Source organism: Mobula birostris, chromosome 15, assembly GCF_030028105.1.
Source record: "Mobula birostris isolate sMobBir1 chromosome 15, sMobBir1.hap1, whole genome shotgun sequence".
NCBI lineage: Eukaryota > Metazoa > Chordata > Chondrichthyes > Myliobatiformes > Myliobatidae > Mobula > Mobula birostris.
In genome coordinates, this window is record NC_092384.1 from 66,395,249 (window position 1) to 66,413,238 (window position 17,990).

Here is a 17,990-nt window from a genome sequence, read left to right on the forward strand (position 1 = left end):
GAGACCTGCTGGAGATACATATTCCAGACTGGGTGGTGGATCCATTTGGGGTGAATGCGAATGATGTTGACACCACTTTGCAAGAATGTCTTATTGAGCTGCAAAGTGATGTAACATCTCAAGCAAAATTCTTATGCAGCCAGCAAAATTTCAGGATAAGTATAGTGATATTTAAAATAAGTTTCTGCATCGCTGGGAGAAAGCAAGGTTGTTTTTAATTGTGCAGGTTTCCCCTGCTATCTGAAGGTACAGTGTTCCTATGAAATGGTTCGTAATCCGGAATGTCGTAAAGTGAATAAGCAATTACCATTTATCAATATGGGAAAAATCTTTTGAGTGTTCCCAGACCCAAAAAATAACCTACAAAATCATGCCAAACAACACATAAAACATAAAGTAACAGTAACATATAGTAAAAGCAGGAATAATATGATAAATACACAGCCTATATAAAGTAGAAATACTTTTCTGCAGCACTGTCTAGCGCAGCGAAAATCTCGCACAAGTGCTCTCGGCAGAAACACTCTCTCCAGTAATTTTTAAGCTATGAAGCTGCCAAACTATACCAAATAACACATAAAAATACACAGCCTATATAAAGTAGAAATAATGTATGTACAGTGTAGTTTCACTTACCAGAATCGGGAAGACTCCAATAAATTGCAGTTTCGTCACAGTTAAACACCTGCTTATACGAATAATCACCTTCTGTAATTATTTCCTTCAGTTCTGCTGGAAACTTCTCGGCAGCTTCAGTATCAGCCGAAGCACTCTCTCCGGTAAACGTTAAACCATGAAGCTGCCCTCGCCTCAGAAACCAATCAAACCACCCATGACTACCTTTAAATTCCACTTTTGCAACACTTTCATCACCATCGTCCAGTGCTTTCTGTTTCAGCTTATTAAAAAGACTGATTTCTCCTTAAGAAAACTTAACAGAACACCACGCTTTGTACAACCATCGATCCACTCAAGCAATAGACTTTCCATTTTATCCATTATTGGATGCCAACTAAGAGAGACCACTTTGCTACGAGCAGAACCAACAGTAACATCGGCAGCTTTCAAAATCCTTTCTCTCTGCGTATAAATAGTGTGAATGGTGGACGCAGGCAAGTTCAGCACGCGGACAATGTCCTTACTTCGTTCACCACGATCAAAATGCTTAATTATGTCTAGTTTTATGCTAAGTGTAACACCCTTACGAGCTCTTTTAGGCTTTTCTGATACCTTAGAACTCATTTTGCTAACGGATGCACAAAATAAATCGAGATAAAGCACGTGTTTAAGCAATGGCGGCTAGAATGCCGTTCCAGGGGAAGAAGCTTGGCTGTTCCGGCGCGCACTGCCTTTTCTCGTAACACTGAAAACACCTTCTGTTAGCGAAAATAGGTAACTAATGTAGGTCTTTTGTAACAGAGAGGTGTCGTAAAGCGAACGTTCGGAAAATGGGAGCCATCTGTACTCTTATCTAGTTGAATACGGTTTTATTAAAGCTACTCACTTGCTGTCAAAAGTTTGCCACTCTTGATGTTGTGAAGAGAGGTGATCTTCAATTATCTTTTTTAACCAAGCTGCAACCAGATATGCATTGATAGTTTGCATCAGTCACAAAGATTAGATTCAACTTTATTATCTTTGTGCCGAGTACAGATACAAAGCCAATGAAATGTAGTTAGCATCTAACCAGAAATGCAAAGAATAATGTTATTTACAAAATAACTGCGAATGAAAAGTAATTGCTACAGCACACAAATATAAAAGTACTGAGACAGTACAATATGGGTGCAATACTGCTTAGTGCTGTGATGTGAGGTTCAGCAGGGTCACAGCCTCAGGGAAGAAGCTCTTCTTGTGCCTGCTGGTGCGGGAGCAGAGGCTCCTGTAGCGCCTACCGGATGGGAGGAGAGTAAAAAGTCCATGGTTAGGGTGAGATGCATCCTTGATAATGCTTTTCGCCCTGCCCAGGCAGCGTTCATGGTAGATGTTCTCAATGGTGGGCAATTAGGTGCCAATAATCTGCTGGGCAGTTTTCACCACACGCTGGAGTGCTTTGCGGTCTGATACTGGACAATTGCCATACCACACTGAGATGCAGTTTGTGAGTATGCTCTCAATGGTACAGCGGTAAAAGTCAGTCAGTATCCTGGGACAGAGGTGAGTTTTCTTCATTCTCCACAGGAAATAAAGGTGCTGTTGCACCTTTTTGATCAGGATGGAGGAGTTCAGAGACCAGGTGAGATCCTCGGAAATGTGGACACCAAGGAATTTGAAGCTTGATACACACTCCTCTGCAGCTCCGTTGATGTAGATGGGGATGTGAGTGTCGCTCCTAGCATGCCTGAAGTCCACAATGATCTCCTTGGTCTTCTGGGTGTGAGGGGCCAGGTTGCTGTTGGCACACCACGCAGCCAGGTGCTGGACCTTGTCCCTGTAGGCCGTCTCGTCATCCCCTCTGATCAGGCCAACCACTGTGGTGTCGTCTGCGAACTTGATTATGGAGTTAGAACCGTGTACAGGAACGCAGTCATAGGTGAAAAGGGAGTACAGAAGAGGGCTCAGCACACAGTCTTGAGACACGCTGGTGTTCAGGATAAGAGTGGAGGAGGAGAGTTGTCTAACTTAACTGATTGGGGTCTGTTAGTCAGAAAGTCCAAGGTCCAATTGCAGAGGGATGAGCTGATACCAAGCTGGCGAAGTTTGGCAATCAGTTTGGAGGGGATCACAGTATTGAATGCCAAACTAAAGTCAATGAACAGCATTCTGACGTAAGAGTTGGGGCTGTCCGGGTGGGTCAGGGCAGAGTGATGGCATCCTCTATTGACCTGTTGGTGCGATAGGCAAATTGATGGGGGTCCAGGGTAGTGGGCAGACTGGATTCCAGATGTAATAGAACCAGTCTCTCAAAGCACTTTGCAATGATGGGGGTGAGTGTAACTGGGCGGAAGTCATTCAGGCCCATGGCAGTGGAATGCTTCGGCACTGGCACGATGCTGGCAATCTTGAAGATTGTAGGGACAACTGCCTGGGCCAGGGACAGATTAAAAATGTCCGTGAAGAACCCGGCCAACTGCCCTGCACAGACTCTGAGCACACGGCCAGGTATCCCATCCGGACCAGCTGCCTTCCGTACATTCACCCTGCTCAGGGTGGCGCAAACAGCGGAGGTGGAGAGGCAGTTCACCAGGTGGGAGATCCGCTTTGAGGGTGACCTCCTTGTTCCCTCGGTCAAAGCGAGTGTAGAAGTAATTGAGCTCATCAGGGAGGGAAACAGAGCTGGAAGGGGGCACAGTACTAGGAGGTTTGAAGTCTGTAATGACCTGTATGCCATGCCACATGGGCCGGGGGTCTGAGGAGTTGAAATGCTCCTCGATTCTCTGTATGTATATGTGTTTAGCCTGAGAGATTCCCCTTCTCAGGATGGCCCCGGCTGAGCTGTAAGCCTCCCGGTCTCCAGACCTGAAGGCTGAATCTCCGGCTTTGAGCAGGAGGCGAACTTCTCTGTTCATCCATGGCTTCTGATTGGGGAAAACTTTTATTTGTTTTTGTTCACTCTATCTACACACTTGTTGATGTGCTCAAGGACAGAGTTGGTATATAAATCAATGTTAATCTGAGAGTCTGTGGTGGCACGGGCAGCAAACGTGCTCCAGTCTGTGTGCTGGAATTGGTGCTGAAGAGCAGAGTCAGCACCTCCAGCCAGATCTTAATAGTCTCCATTGATCTCACTAAATACCCAAAGTAACATTATCAAGCACTTTCATTGCTTGTTGGAAGAATATTATAAATAAAGTATCCTATGTAGAGCTTTGAAATAGTTTTATTTTTCATATACACCTGTAACATTATATTTAACATACAATACAAGTTGACCCTCACTAATCCGGCACCATTGGGACCTGAAGAGTGCCGGATTGGTGAAAATGCCAAATTATAGAAGGATCACATTAAGCATAATCAGTGTCAGATTATCGAAAGAACCAGATTACAGGTAGTCGGATTAGTGAAGGTTGACCTGTACCTATAACGTGTTAAAACATAACTATTGACTGTATATTACAATAACTAGTACAGTTGACTGTGGCACAGTAGCATAGTGGTTAGCACAACGGTTTACAGTTCAGGCGACCCGGCTTCATTTCCCGCCACTGCCTGTAAAGACCTTGTACCTTCTCCCTGTGACCGTATGGGTTTCCTGCGGGTGCTTCAACTTCGTCCCACGGTCCAAATTTGTACCGCTTGGTAGGTTAATTGGTCAATGTAAGTTGTCCTGTGGGGTTAAGTCAGGGGATTGCTGGGTAGTGTAGCTTCAGGTGCTGGACGGGCTGATTCCATGCCATATCTCAGTAAATAAATAACGGAGACAATGGAGGTTCGGGGCCACAGAGCTAAAATGGAAGTCAAAAGGGGCTACGAACAGAAAAAGGTTGAGAACCATTGCTGTAGCCCATCCACTTCAAGGTTCAACATGTTGTGCATTCAGAGATGCTCTTCTGCACACCACTGGTGTAACGAGTGGTTATTTGAGTTACTGTCGCCTTTCCATCATCTTGAACCAGCCCGGCCATTCTCCCCTGATGGCTTTCATGAACAGGCTGTTTTCACCCACAGAACTGCCACTCACTTGCGTACATTTTGTTTCTCGCACCATTCTCTGTAAGCTCTTTATAGAGACTTGTGCGTGAAAATCACAGGAGATCAGCAGTTTCTGAAATACTCAAACCACCCCATCTGGCACCACCAATCATAGAAACATAGAAAATAGGTGCAGGAGTAGGCCATTCAGCCCTTCGAGCCTGCACTGCCATTTATTATGATCATGGCTGATCATCCAACTCAGAACACCGCCCCAGCCTTCCCTCCATACCCCCTGCCCCCGTAGCCACAAGGGCCATATCTAACTCCCTCTTAAATATAGCCAATGAACTGGCCTCAACTGTTTCCTGTGGCAGAGAATTCCACAGATTCACCACTCTCTGTGTGAAGAAGTTTTTCCTAATCTCGGTCCTAAAAGGCTTCCCCTCTATCCTCAAACTGTGACCCCTCGTTCTGGACTTCCCCAACATCGGGAACGATCTTCCTGCATCTAGCCTGTCCAATCCCTTTAGGATCTTATACGTTTCAATCAGATCCCCCCTCAATCTTCTAAATTCCAACGAGTACAAGCGCAGTTCATCCAGTCTTTCTTCATATGAAAGTCCTGCCATCCCAGGAATCAATCTGGTGAACCTTCTCTGTACTCCCTCTATGGCAAGGATGTCTTTCCTCAGATTAGGGGACCAAAACTGCACACAATACTCCAGGTGTGGTCTCACCAAGGCCTTGTACAACTGCAGTAGTACCTCCCTGCTCCTGTACTCAAATCCTCTCGCTATAAATGCCAGCATACCATTCGCCTTTTTCACTGCCTGCTGTACCTGCATGCCCACTTTCAATGACTGGTGTATAATGACACCCAGGTCTCGTTGCACCTCCCCTTTTCCTAATCGGCCACCATTCAGATAATAATCTGTTTTCCTATTTTTGCCACCAAAGTGGATAACTTCACATTTATCCACATTAAATTGCATCTGCCATGAATTTGCCCACTCACCCAACCTATCCAAGTCACCCTGCATCCTCTTAGCATCCTCCTCACAGCTAACACTGCCACCCAGCTTCGTGTCATCCGCAAACTTGGAGATGCTGCATTTAATTCCCTCATCCAAGTCATTAATATATATTGTAAACAACTGGGGTCCCAGCACTGAGCCTTGCGGTACCCCACTAGTCACCGCCTTCCATTCTGAAAAGGTCCCGTTTATTCCCACTCTTTGCTTCCTGTCTGCTAACCAACTCTCCACCCACACCAATATCTTACCCCCAATACCGTGTGCTTTAAGTTTGCACACTAATCTCCTGTGTGGGACCTTGTCAAAAGCCTTCTGAAAATCCAAATATACCACATCCACTGGTTCTCCCCTATCCACTCTACTAGTTACATCCTCAAAAAATTCTATGAGATTCGTCAGACATGATTTTCCTTTCACAAATCCATGCTGACTTTGTCCGATCATTTCACCGCTTTCCAAATGTGCTGTTATCACATCCTTGATAACTGACTCCAGCAGTTTCCCCACCACCGACGTTAGGCTAACCGGTCTATAATTCCCCGGTTTCTCTCTCCCTCCTTTTTTAAAAAGTGGAGTTACATTAGCCACCCTCCAATCCTCAGGAACTAGTCCAGAATCTAACGAGTTTTGAAAAATTATCACTAATGCATCCACCATTTCTTGGGCTACTTCCTTAAGCACCCTGGGATGCAGACCATCTGGCCCTGGGGATTTATCTGCCTTCAATCCCTTCAATTTACCTAACACCAATTCCCTACTAACATGTATTTCGCTCACTTCCTCCATCTCACTGGACCCTCTGTCCCCTACTATTTCTGGAAGATTATTTATGTCCTCCTTAGTGAAGACAGAACCAAAGTAATTATTCAATTGGTCTGCCATGTCCTTGCTCCCCATAATCAATTCACCTGTTTCTGTCTGCAGGGGACCTACATTGATCTTTACCAGTCTTTTCCTTTTTACATATCTATAAAAGCTTTTACAGTCCGTTTTTATGTTGCCTGCCAGTTTTCTCTCATAATCTTTTTTCCCCTTCCTAATTAAGCCCTTTGCCCTCCTCTGCTGAACTCTGAATTTCTCCCAGTCCTCAGGTGAGCCACTTTCTCTGGCTAATTTGTATGCTTCTTCTTTGGAATTGATACTATCCCTAATTTCTCTTGTCAGCCCCGGGTGCACTACCTTCCTTGATTTATTCTTTTGCCAAACTGGGATGAACATTTGTTGCAGTTCATCCATGCAACCTTTAAATGCTTGCCATTGCATATCCACCGTCAATCCTTTAAGTGTCATTTGCCAGTCTATCTTAGCTAATTCACGTCTCATACCTTCAAAGTTACCCCTCTTTAAGTTCAGAACCTTTGTTTCTGAATTAACTATGTCACTCTCCATCTTAATGAAGAATTCCACCATATTATGGTCACTCTTACCCAAGGGGCTTCTCATGACAAGATTGCTAATTAACCCTTCCTCATTGCTCAAAACCCAGTCCAGAATAGCCTGCTCTCTAGTCGGTTCCTCGACATGTTGGTTCAAAAAACCATCCCGCATACATTCCAAGAAATCCTCTTCCTCAGCACCTTTACCAATTTGGTTCACCCAATCTACATGTAGATTGAAGTCACCCATTATAACTGCTGTTCCTTTATTGCACACATTTCTAATTTCCTGTTTAATACCATCTCCGACCTCACTACTACTGTTAGGTGGCCTGTACACAACTCCCACCAGCGTCTTCTGCCCCTTAGTGTTACGCAGCTCTACCCATATCGATTCCACATCTTCCCGGCTTATGTCCTTCCTTTCTATTGTGTTAATCTCTTCTTTGACCAGCAACGCCACCCCACCTCCCCTTCCTTCATGTCTATCCCTCCTGAATATTGAATATCCCTGAACGTTGAGCTCCCATCCCTGGTCACCCTGGAGCCATGTCTCTGTGATCCCAACTATATCATAATCATTAATAACAATCTGCACTTTCAATTCATCCACCTTATTACGAATGCTCCTTGCATTGACACACAAAGCCTTCAGACGCTCTTTTACAACTCTCTTAGCCCTTATACAATTATGCTGAAAAGTGGCCCTTTTTAATGCTTGCCCTGGATTTGTCAGCCTGCCACTTTTACTTTTCTCCATAGTACTTTTTGTTTCTACCCTCACTTTACACCCCTCTGCCTCTCTGCACTGGTTCCCATCCCCCTGTAGTGAACTAACCTCCTCACGCCTAGCCTCTTTAATTTGATTCCCACCCCCCAACCATTCTAGTTTAAAGTCACCTCAGTAGCCCTCGCTAATCTCCCTGCCAGGATATTGGTCCCCCTAGGATTCAAGTGTAACCCATCCTTTTTGTACAGGTCACGCCTGCGCCAAAAGAGGTCCCAATGATCCAAAAACTTGAATCCCTGCCCCCTGCTCCAATCCCTCAGCCACGCATTTATCCTCCACCTCATCGCATTCCTACTGTCACTGTCGCATGGCACAGGCAGTAATCCCGAGATCATTCCACAGTCAAAGTCACTTAGATCATGTTTCTTCCCCATTCTGAAATTTGGTCTGAACAACAACTTAACCTCTGCATATTTTTATGCACCGAGTTACTGCCACGTGATTGGCTGGTTAGATATTTGCATTAACGAGCAGGTGTACCTAATAAAGTGGCCACAGAGTTTATTTAGTGTACCAAAGTTCAAAGTAGCTTCAGTCAAATGGCACCATATACTACCTTGAGATTCATTATCTTGTGGGCACTTATCGCTCTGACTATGCCCTCACCACATGGATCCATGTAAGGTTGAACTAATCACTTCCTGCTGGTTTCAGAATTCTCTGTCTCCTGATGTTCATTTAGCTTCCCAGTAAAGTCTACTCCAGACCACAGGTTTTCTTGAGGGGCTTTCTCTGGAAGCTCAAGTAATCTGCACTTCTCCACTAATTCAATCACCTTACAAGTTTCTGCAAGCATGACCTACAATCACAAGCTTACACTGCTACTCCATGATTAGCTGGGTGCTTTGCTGTGTTCGCTCACTCCACTCTTAATCAGTAATTTCTTGGGAACTGGTTGCCCGGATTATAATACTCCGTTCACCCTCTCTCACCTTAAGGAGTAGCAAGACCTGTGCATGATCCTCATACAAATCCGGCGCTGGCAGTACCCTGCTAATGCCAGACCGTTAGATTTTACGGAATATTGGATTTTATTCTCATTAATGCCTCGAGACAATTTTAATTTACTGTTTTTTCCCAGTGCTACACAGTAGTATACTAAAATTTCTATGAGTTACCATTATTAATACTGGTGTTTTATTTCATATTTAATTAACTACTGGTGTTTAAATTGCTCAGCATCCGTGGTGAGATTCGAACCCAGTGGCTCAACAGCTTGAATCACTACCTACCAGTGCAGCCATCTATCCAATTTGCCACCGAACCAGAGCGTACCACTGTTTCCTTTATCAATATTATTCTGTTTACATTCCATACTGTGTGACGTCACTACCAATGTCAGGATTTCTCCGACTGTTAACACACAGGACTCTCACAGGATCAGAAAGGAAAACTTCATACCTTGGTGCCGTGATCCTGTAATTTTCCATTACATTTTTATCTTCTATGGCAATTGAATTACATTGCCCACAGAATCATGGCTACTGAAACCAGGCAGCCTTTCTCACCAACTGTGCAATTGGGTGCTGAACCTCCTAACCTCAGTCAAGAAAGCTAAAAGCATATCCCTTGGCATAAGTCACCTTGTCACCTGATCATTTCCTGTCAGTCATCTTGTGTTCAGACACTCCTGTTTCTGGCATCACTTTATGTGCATTTGCTAATCGTATATGTACTCTATATGGTTACACTCACAGATAATTGAACATTGTGATTTATGGGATTGCTTTCATATTTATATTAAAAAAAAGCCCAGGTACAGTGGACGTGGAAAGGATATTTCTTATAGTGAGGGAGTCTAGGGCCAGAGGGCACAGTCTCAGAATAGAAGGATGTCACTTTAGAACAGAGATGAGGAGGAATTTCTGTAGCCACAGGGTGGTGAATCTGTGGAATCCACTGCTACATTCAGCTGTGGAAGTAAAGTTATTGGGTAATATTTAAAGCGGAGACTGACAGGTTCTCAGGGTGTCAACATTTATGGGGAGAGGGCAGGAGAACGGGATTGAGAGGGATAACAAATCAGCTGTGATATAATGGCAGAGCAGACTCGATGGGCTGAATGGTCTAATTCTGCTCCTATGTCTTGTAGTCTAATATTTATTTTGCCCTTTATGCTTATTGTTTTGTTGTGCTGCATCATATCTAGAGTAACAATCATTTTGTTCTCCTTTACACTGGTGTACGGAAGAATGAAAATAAACTATCTTGAATCTCAACGGGCAACTGATGAGTGTGAAAACACCCATCCAAAAATAAGCAGGATGTTCTTAAACCACTGTTTATTTCAGGAGTACAAGCCTAAGGGAAATGAACAGCACAATAAAATTAATGTTTAGTTTTATGAGAGAAATGGACACTCCAATTATGTCCTTGCAGCAACGAGAGATCAATTAATGAGGCAACAGAAGAGGCAGAATACGGGTAATTCCTTTTGGTATGTTATTCAACTATTTGCTCATTTTTGGGGAAGGTTGAAATGTTGAGCTCCAGTTCATGTGTATCAGTCTCTCTCAATCACAATTAATCTGCACTACCTTAGAGACTGCTAACCTTACAGCTGTTTCCACTTAAAAATGGAGGAAGAGAAGTCATAGTTCAAAGTTTATAGATCCCTCAAGGTTGTTGTGCAAGTGATTAAGGCTGGCCATTTGGAGATGGAGAAACTGCGGCCACACTAGTTACAATTCCTTAAAATTCTATAGGCCCTGAATTTCTTTGTCGATTGGAGGGTAACAAAATCAACCCTGCCATCCAACAGAATCAGGTGAGGGCCTCTGTCAGTCAGAGTCGCATCCTAGCTGTTCTAGATATGCAAGCCTGGGCAGTACAACATGGAGAGCAAGCTGTTGCCCATGTAGCAAGCTTCCCGTCTCCACGCATCTGATGAACCCAAAGGAAGGGCAGAGACCGATACAGTTTGGTATCAGCAGCATCACAGGAGTTACCCGTCGGCATTGAACTCATTGTAGGACTGCCTTAGGGACTCCAGATTCGGAGTTTCCTCCGGGGTTTACACCCAAAGCCTTCCCCCTGAGTGGTTACCGCCGCAAGGCAGCAGAGTTTTGAGATCAGGGTTCTCCTTCTCCTAGACCAGTTGCTAACCACAGCTGACGAGCCCCATCTGCCCGAAGCGACTGGTTTTAAGGCTCCAGTAACCCGTCTTTGCCCCTTCTCCCCTGTCAGTAGAAATGGTTCTGTCGGGCTTAGTAGCTAAGCCACCCGTGAAGGCCAGGAGTTGGACGTTGGTTGTCAGAGGCTCTTTGAGGCGCACACCTTTGGGAGCATTGAATAGGTAGTGGGAGCTTGTCCCCATTACCGCCCCTGGCTATAACAACCTTACAAAGTAGGGCAAGTTAAAACAGGGAACAATCTACCAGTTATTATTGGTTGAGCAAAGTCTTTAAGTGACCACTCTCCACCACTGGGACCATTGTGATAGCCCAGCCTGTATTTACAGCCAACACAAATGAAGCTGCATAATGATTACCTGCCTACGAGCTCTAACACAGAGTCAGAGTTACACAGCACAGAATCAGACTGAACAGAAGAGAAAGGGGGTCGGCAACTTTAAACCCCTTGGTGTTATAACTTCAGAGAACCTGCTGTGGGCCCAGCACATAAGTGCAATTACAAAGAAAATGCACAACACCTCTATTTCGTTAGGAGTTTGCAAATATTTGGCATGACATCTAAATCTTTGACAAACTTCTACAGACGTATAGTGTGGAGTATAGTGACTGGCTACACCACAGCCTGGTATGGAAACACCAATGCCCTTGAATAGAAAGTCCTCCCAAAAGTAGTGGATACGGCCCAGTCCATCATGGGTAAAGCCATCTCCACAAAACACTGTGGCAGGAAAGCAGCATCCATCATCAGAGACCTGCACCATCCAGGTCATGCTCTCTTCTTGCTGCTGCCATCAGGAAGAAGGTACAGGAGCCTAAGGGCTCACACCACCAAGTTCAGGGACAGTTATTACCCCTCAACCATCAGGCTCTTCAGCCAAAGGGGCTAACTTCTCTCAAGTTCACTTGCCCCATCACTGAAATGTTCCCACAACCTATGTACTCACTTCCAAGGACTTCATCTCATGTTCTTGATAATTATTGCTTTTTTCTCTTCTTGTATTTACACAGATTATTGTCTTTTGCACAGTGGTCTTTCATTGATTCTATTATGGTTATATGGATTTATTGACTATCCCCGCAAGTAAATGAATCTCATGGGTTGTATATGGTGGCATATATGTACTTAGATAATAAATTGACTTTAAACATTGAACTATATCTGCCACTGACCACACCAATTACAGCCAGGCCACAACAGAACAATTTGCCTTCACGAAGATTGGCTGATCATAAAACTAGATTCATTTTATTCCTCATACCACCACATCCCATCGCTGATCAGCTAGGCATTTAGAATTATAGCTATCAGGAATAAATTGCTGGTTAGCTTGGCTGGGAATTTTTCTTTGAAAAAGAGGAAGCAGAAGGGAGATTTAATTGAAGTGAATGTTTTGAGAAGCTTTGATGGCGGTTATAAAAAACACATTTCTTTCACTCAGCAGAGGGGTCAATAACTGAAGCACAAAATATACACAGAACACTACAGCTCAGTACTAGCCCTATGGCCTACGATGTTGTGCTGATCTATCAACCTAGTCATCTCTATAATATTGCTGAAAAACCTCCATTTTTCTTTCATCCATGTGCCTGTCTAAGATGCTTAAATGCCCCTAATGTATCTGCCTCTAGCACCACCCCTGGCAGTGTATTCCACGCACCCACCACTCTCTATGTGAAAAAAAACCTACTTCTGAAATTCCCCCTATACTTTCCTGCAATCACCTTAAAATCATGCCCTCGCGCATTAGCCATCTCTGCCCTGGGAGAAAGGTACAGGTGGTCCACTCTAATATTATACACCACCTCTCGTCTTCCTTCAAACCAAAAGGAAAAGCCATAGATCACTCAACCCTTCCTCACAGGACATGCTCTCGAACCCAGGCAGCTTCCTGGTAAAAAGTTGAGGTACCAGATGAGAGGTTGAGGGACGTTATCATCGAGTGCGTGATGGAGTCAGAAACGATCACAACTTTTAATGAAGTTCAAAATTCAGAGTAAGTTTATTATCAAAGTGGCATACGTCACCAAATACTACCCTGAGATTCATTTCCTTGAAGGCAGAACAAAGAAGTGCAACAGAATCAATGCAAAACTACACACAAACACTGGTAACAATGTGCCAAAGACAAACTGCTAATACAAAAAAAAACTAACAGTGAAAAGATGAGTTCTGAAGTCCTTGAAAGAAAGCCCATAGGTTTTATTTAGTGCTGTGGTGAGTGAAAATGATTCTGGTGGTTCAGGAGCCTGATGACTGAAGGGTAATAAATGTTTCTCAACCTGGTAGAATCATTCGTTTGTTATGTGCCGTGTCTTATGACATGGGCGATCATGGTCTTTCCATGACCATGATTGTTCTTGGCAAATTTTTCTACAGAAGTGTTTTGCTATTGCCTTCTTCTGGGCAGTGTCTTTACATGACGGGTGACCGCAATCGTTATCAACACTCTTTAGAGTTGACAGCCTGGCGTCAGTAGTCACATAACCAGGACCTGTGATCTGTACCATCTGCTCATACAACCATCCACCACCTGCTCCCATGGCTGATCGTGGGGAAAATCAGGTGCTACATCTTGCCCAAAGGTGTCCTACAGGCAAGTGGAGGGAAGGAGCTCCTTACACCTCCCTTGGTAGAGACGAATCTCTTCCTTGCCTGGTGGTATGGGACCCAAATAGACACTCAAACATATAGATACTGTACTCCAATGAGTACAGACTATAGCATAAACTACAAGGCTACAGATAAAGAACAGAAACGTGGGAGCAATGCACAGAGTGCAGCAGAAATCACATCCATGATTAAAGTGCATGGGTTTCAACCTTTATCTTTCAGCCGGTATGGATTCAAATGGGCTGAATGGCCTTCCCCTGCATTATGAAGTTTCACAATTCCACAATCCGTCAGGAGGAAGATTCGGGTTCTGATTTAATCTTCATTAAAGTCTCCATCCGGCGAGCACAGTGCATCAATGGCAATAAGACATGATAAGACAGTATGGTGGGATCAAGTCGCGACTTAACTTAACCAGGATGTATCAAAGGCAATGTACCAGACTGCAGGTTTACTGAGCTGATTCAAAAAGAACACTCCTCTTAGCTCAACAAGTGACCTAGAACATAAAATCAATGCAGACTAAAAATTCTGAGGTAATACATCAGTATTAGTTCAACAGGGAGAATTCATCATCAGAAAGGCAGGAGTAAAAAATCTACCAGTTACAGGGTCAGAGCTCTTTGGCACAATTTTAAACATAATCTCTGTTTTGGTAATGCATATAAGAAAATGAACTGTGCCACTGTAAACAATCAGCAGAGGCCAAAATGCCCAAGGAGACGAAGGACGGCTGCCAGGGAGGCCTTGAATAAAGTGAAAGCAAAGAGCAACGTGATGGAGGAAGGGAAGCGTTTCAAGTGAGAGGTAATTCACGGACGGCAAGTAAGGCATTTCCCATTGCTGTCTGTGAGGAGTTTGTACGTTCTCCCCAAGACCACTTACGTTTCCTTCAGGTGCTCCAGTTTCCGCCCCACAGTCTAAAGACATACTGGTTGGTGGGTTAATTGGTTATTGTAATTTGTCCTGTGAATAAGTTGCTTGTTTTCACGCCTTGTGGCACATCAAGCAGCCTTTTTTATCTGCCGTTTCTTTAGTACTTGTCCGTTTTTTAAATGAGGCTGAGTTGCTAACTCAACCGACGCTCAACCCAGCACAGCTGGAAAGCGTTGGAAGGAGCTGGCTGGGTTTGAACCCGGGAACATTCGCCTCGACGTCTGGTGCTGATGCCACTACACCACCAGCCAGCAAATCCTGAGATTAGGCTAGGGTTAAGTTAGGGTTACTGGGCAGCGCAGCTCCAAGGGCCAGTTTCATGCTGTAGCTCAATAAAAATAAATAAATTGAATGGTTGAACACAGAGAAGAGGAAAACTGGGAACATGGGGCACCCATTAACTTCTTGTACAATTCTAATACTACCTTAGCAACAGAACACTGTGGACCACCTCTTGCACCACCGTGGACTTGTTCCTACTAGTGTTTTCACACTTGTTTTGCACAGTCTTTTGCTGTAACATCATGTATAATTCATTTACCACTTGCACATAATTTACCTGTGTTCAGTTTGAATCCACCTGCCTGCGATTTTTGTTGTATGGGAGATTTCCATTGCGCACATACCTCACTGCAATTCTGCATATAACAATAAACCTGACTCGTCTTGACTCAAAATAGTTAAGAAGGCAGAATGGATACTTCATTTGCCGAGGCACAGATTATGAGGGCGGAGAGGTCATGCTCAAGCTGTTCAGAACGTTAGTTAGAGCACAGCTAAGAAACTGTCAGTAATTCTTATCACCACACTGCAGGAAGGACCCAACAGTATGAGATAAAAAGCAGAGACTATTTACAAGAATGCCCTGCGCTGGAGAACTACAGTGAGGAGGGGAAGCCTGTACAGGCTGGGGTTGCTGTGGAAGAAAGGTGACCATGGGAAGATGAAGAGTTCTGAAAGTTCGAAACAGGCTAAACAGGATTCTATTATAACAGAAAGGTCAGTCGCAATATGATTCAGGTTTAAATTAATTGGCAGAAGGGATTAGAGTTGGATTAAGAAATAATTACTTCACTCAATGATTGGCAGGAGGTGGAGAGACAGAGAAACTCTTACCACAACTAAGCAGCACGAGGACAAGCACTTAAACTGCAAGGCCATAGATCAAGAGTTGGCAAATGAGATCCACCTCCTGTCCATTTATAGTCAGTGCAGATACGTCGGGCTGAACAATTCTGTCATTTTTTTTTAATGGTTCCATGAACACCATCCCTCACCCTTGACATCAGAGCTTCTCTAAAGGCCATACACATCATTAACTCCACTGGTTGTTCAAATTCATTGTGGATGAGTTTCCCCCCACCTGCCCCAATACGTGCTCACCGCTTTTCACTGCTGCCTTCGGGAAAGAGGTACAGGAGCCTGAGGTGCCTGGAAAGCTATTCCCATCAAAGTCCACAAGGCCCTGCACAACATGGACTAACTTCTCCCTCCATCACCACCACCCAGCTGATTTCATTGCCTCCATTCCGAGGGAATTAGAAGTAAGATCAAACCAGGAACCAAATTCCTGGTGTACCAAGCAGCAGAGATATATGACTGGAGCTTGGAGGCCTGATGTCTACAAGTCTGAGAGGGAGCCTGTCCCGGGGTTGGGTGTGTTGGTTGTTAAATTAAATGAGATATTTCACTGTTTTGTTTCCATGTACATGTGACAATCTGAATCTGAATGTACGGTATATAGAGACATGGAGCACTACCACACAGAAACAGGCCCTTCAGCCTCCCAATCACCCTCCATACCCTTTCAATTTATGTACCTATCCAAACTTCTCTCAAATGTTGCAATCTAACCTGCATCCACCACTTCTGCCGGCAGCTCGTTCGACACTCGCACCACCCTTAGGGTGAAAACTATAATCTATGTATGTACGTTGGTTGATTGCTGGTGTGGGGGCCCATCCACTTCAAGATTCAACGTGCTGCACGCTCAGAAATGCTCATCTGCACACCACAGTTTTAACATATAGTTATCTGAGTTACTGTCACCTTGAACCAGTCTGGCCATTCTCCTCTGACCTTTCTCATTGACAAGGAATTTTCTCCCACAGAATTTAGTGGATGTTTTTTTTTTGTTTTTCACATCATTCTCTGTAAACTCTGGACTATTGTGCTTGAAAATCCCAGTAGTTTCTGAGATACTTAAACCACCCTATCTAGATCATTCCATGGTCCAAGTCACCTAGATCACATTTCTTCCTCATTCTGATGTTTGGTCTGTGAAACAACTGAACCTCTTGGCCGTGTCTACATGCTTTCATGGGCTGAGTTGCTGCCGCATAACTGGCTGATTAAGTACTTGCGTTATTGAGGAGGTGTACAGGTGTACCTAATAAAGTGGCCACTGAGGGCATGTGGACAACCAATGGCAGATGCACCAACATCAGCAGTGGCAGAAGTCACTTTACAGAGTCCTCCTCACCCACAGGCAGATGTATCAATATCAGCATCGTCTCCCACGCCAATATCCTTGGAATCAAGGCCCTGATCATACTCCACCTGCCTAATTCTTAACTCCTAAAAACAAACCTAAGCCACCAGGAGAACAAGGACGTCCTCAAGGCCCAATTGAAAAATCTGCTACATCATGGACTGGCTCAGGGGAAACCTTGGCCGGAGCCACTCAAACCAGCAGAGAAGGGTACAGAGTGGCACTGAGCATTTCAAGTGCCTCTGACAGGACCACGTGGTGGCCAAGCACAAAGAAGTATGCAACATCCCAAAGAGCCCGTCCATCCCGCGAAGCTCCATCTGCTTCATCTGGGGAAGAATCACAGAACACAGAAGAGGACGGCACCGGAGTCCAGGACGGCACTGGAGTCCATGACGTCTGCACTGAACACGATGCCAAATTAAATCTCCTCAGCCTGTAGGTGATCCACATCCCTCCATTTCCTGCTTATCTAAAAGCCTCTTACATACCACTATCAGATCTACTTATGTAACTACACCTGGCAGTCTGCTCCAGGCACACCACTATAAAAGGAACTTGCCCCACACATCTCCTTCAAACTCACCCCCCACCCTTATAGAAAACCTTCACGATATTGTAAACTTCTCAAGGTTCAAAGTAAAATTTGTTATCGAAGTATGTTTACTATATACAACCTTGAGATTCATTTTCTTGCAGGCAGCCACAAAACAAAGAAACTCAGTAGAATCCACGAAAAACCCCACCCAACAAAGACCGGCAAGCATCCAACATGCAAAAGGGGGACAAATTGTGCAAATATTTAAAAAAAGTAAATGAATAATACTGAGAAACTGAGCTGCAGCAACCCTGAAAGTGAGCCCACGGGCTGCCAGTCAGTTCAGCACTGAAGTCATCCACTCCGGTCCAGAGCCCCATGGCTGCAGGGCAGCAACTGCTCCTGAGTGGGACCCAAGACTCCTGCAACTTCTGCCCGATGGTAGCAGCGAGGAGAGGGAGGTGGGCCAAACACAGGCAGATAGGGCAGCCTCAGCTGGGGA

The 17,990-nt window shown here is 44.5% G+C and overlaps 1 protein-coding gene and 1 long non-coding RNA gene across 2 annotated transcripts in view; one reads left to right on the top strand and one right to left on the bottom strand.

Annotated features, from left to right (window-relative positions):
* Positions 1 to 17,990, bottom strand: part of LOC140210720 (chromodomain Y-like protein 2) — a 204,752-nt gene that overhangs the window by 129,887 nt on the left and 56,875 nt on the right. The gene's annotated exons all lie outside the window — the stretch shown is intronic.
* Positions 15,337 to 17,990, top strand: part of LOC140210327 (uncharacterized) — a 28,564-nt gene continuing 25,910 nt past the window's right edge. The window contains exon 1 of the long non-coding RNA XR_011889218.1: positions 15,337 to 15,458. This is a non-coding gene — a long non-coding RNA (uncharacterized lncRNA). The remainder of the gene's footprint in view (positions 15,459 to 17,990) is intronic.